The sequence below is a fragment of the Aplysia californica genome, unplaced genomic scaffold, assembly GCF_000002075.1.
Source record: "Aplysia californica isolate F4 #8 unplaced genomic scaffold, AplCal3.0 scaffold00325, whole genome shotgun sequence".
Taxonomy (NCBI): domain Eukaryota; kingdom Metazoa; phylum Mollusca; class Gastropoda; order Aplysiida; family Aplysiidae; genus Aplysia; species Aplysia californica.
Window position 1 is genome coordinate 593,339 of NW_004797595.1, and position 2,960 is coordinate 596,298.

General features: G+C 42.2%; 1 protein-coding gene across 3 annotated transcripts in view; it reads left to right on the top strand.

Moving 5' to 3' along the window:
- The window catches only part of LOC101856971 (ras-like GTP-binding protein Rho1), a 45,389-nt gene that overhangs the window by 11,833 nt on the left and 30,596 nt on the right, over positions 1-2,960 (top strand). The window lies entirely within an intron of this gene.

The window sequence follows — 2,960 nt, forward strand, 5'->3', positions numbered from 1 at the left end:
TTGCCCGATCACCAACTGGTTGTCAAGCACTGGTCGAAGACTTTCACATACACACACACACACACACACACACACACACACACACACACACACACACACACACACACACACAAAATTATTTTAAATTCTTTTCTCACAATTTCAGATAATTGAAAAGCACATGAAGCAATAATGATGGATCTACCACTTAAAGAGTCTAATAGGATCCCTAACACCTTCCATCCCCCATCCCATCCCCCCCCCCCAAAAAAAAAGTGGTAATCGGACAAAGAAAGTAGCAAAACTGATGGATGGCACTTGTATTTAGACATCTTTTCGCAGACCCAGGTAACATATCTTTCATTAGTAGAATGCAAGCTCAATTTGGGTATTTAGACTGGAAAAAAAACCCCAATGTACAGCTGATATAACAAAGCTGAAGTGTGTTGAGTTTGTGCATGTAGTGTCAGTGTGGTAGGACCGCAAACACATTGTCATTATTTTGATCTATATGTTTCTATTCATCAAAGTATATTCGTCATCCTTTATTTGGAAATCGAAAGAAGCTCAGATTTTGATTCTAATAGGAATAGGTGTAGTTTATAGCAGAACACCATTGACATTTCGTGCTAACCGGGGCCATGCTTGTTTGCGATCAACGAAAATGCCTTGAACAATGGACGCAGTTTGTTTTGTTTACCGTGCGTTTCTCCACGACATGCTGGTGACCCAGATACGCGCACACAAGTAGGGTAACTCTGTTCGCAAAGGGTGCGCATTTGCAAAGAGGGCGCCACCGAATTTTGAGGACACTTTTTTAATTGGCTCAAAGAGAGGAGTGGACCCTCTTGATATGTAGACTCTTTGGTATAAGCTTGTATTATTTTATCCCACGACTGTCTAGACGTCTCGACGTGAGTTTTGAGAAGTATTCACCCCATCTATCGGACCGTGTTTCTTAAGCCCGTCGCTCACTACGCAGTTAAAAGGGTGCGCCCGTCTTGAGAAAGACCACCATCCGGACTGCTCAGTTAAAAATCTCAACAAACCGCGAGATCGCTTGAATTCAGATCGAGCCTGAAAATTATCTGTCGGATTGGAGATAAGGGTACTCGACGCTAAAAATAAAAGGATGTCAAAGTGAAAAGTTGCAAATCTGACTTCAGAATCTTCATCAACGTAAAATTCTAGTGGGATTTGGTACGAAACACTGCTATCAAACGTTTGATGTGGTAATGTTAATATATTATTCTTTGCGTAAGCCAGCTAGTTTTTTTTAAAAAGACAGTTGCGGTTGAATTGTATTGAATGCTGAGGAAAAATTAACGTGTACAAGGGTACTTTTTGTTGATTTTCCTCAGTATTCAATATAATTTAACCGCATATTGTCATTTAAAAGCGATTGAGTCAATTGTTGTGAATCGCGTCAGGGGTGCTGGAAATTTTGATAGGCAGACCACAATATGTTAATCTGAACAAAACAAAATATGACACAATCCTGCAAGAACAGACAAATATAGAATTTCATTTATACCAACTGCAATGAGGTTACTGAACACACAGTGCTACAAATAAAACATAGAGAGAGATAGATAGGTAGGGAGAGAGAAAGAAAAAAAAGGAGGGAGAGAGAGAGAGATAGATAGAGAGAGAGAGTTTACGGAGCGGGTTGTTTCAGCACGTGAGGCATGTAGTATCTAATGTCCTGTCTTGTGCGTATGTGTGAGTGCACCACGTCCACTGTGATTGCAAGAGACTGGTAAATTGCTTTTCAGGTTTCTGGAATTATTCTGCCCAAAGCTTGCGATGAAACACGTACCAAACTTCAGATCTTCATTTATGTTCTGCCAGTCGCCAAATACCTCAAAATTGCCGTCAGCTTTTCGTGGGATGACATTGTCTGTCGCATTTTCGTGTTCTGTTTTTCTATAAGGAGGCCTACTATCTGAAGCAATAATTGATGATATGTGTCTTCGTCCATACGTAAATAATTTGTGTAATCCTCAGAGTACAATGTCAATTCCTTAAAACGGTTTGTGTGGCGTGTGGGTGAATTTCTCCCGCTGAAGAAGCCATTGTTTGCACCATAATTTGTTTCGCCTTTTTTTCTTTAGAGAAATACTTAAGACTATACAAGCTACAGCAACTTCGCTTTGGGTTGGAGCCATTTTGATAATATACTGGCCTGTGTATAGTGTGTGGGCACAAATGAGATCGCTCATGGATCCGATCGTCAGTTCATCTTGAGACCATCTCAAGACCATCTTGAGATCGTCTTGAGATCGGGAACTGGTTAGTGAGTGGCGGGCTTTATACATGTACGGGATGGCCTTTGCGAATGGGATCGGGTCTGGTCGGGTCGGGGGTGATCGTCCTACTCATCGCTTGAAAACAAATACGTCTGTTTTTGAGGCGGCGAGTCGGGCACGATCGCCTTGGCCACGATAGCCGCTTTGCGCCCTCAAGCTGGCTAGCAGACCGCCCGCCCCGCCCCGCCCCTACCCCCAATGGGCACCCCGTATTAGCCAATGTTTCCTTATACGTATTGTGCGATGAGTCGCGAAATGTGCATCCTTATGTGCGACCACATCGGGCCAAACTTTTCAGTCACGTGCGACAAAAGCGACAAAACTGTCTCCTTTTGCGCGACGCGACAAAACTTGCATTGGGTTGTACTCGTTTGCTACCCCCAACCCCATCCCAGTTCTCTGTATTGGAAATATAGGTCTAGATCTACTTCAAATTCAAAGTTTTTAGTCGCAAGTTTTTTAAAGTTCTTGGGAGTGCTTATTTAGGCCACATATAGCCTAAATAAGGCAAGGGAGGGGGGTTTAGCTTATTTAGGCCACAGATGCTCAAACTACCCTTTTCACTGAAAATTTCAGGCAACTGAGTTCGTTCCACTTTCATAATGGTGCACCTTTCTCATTTAGTACAGTTTTATCTCAGTGTACAACTTATAAATCATAATCATAATGAAT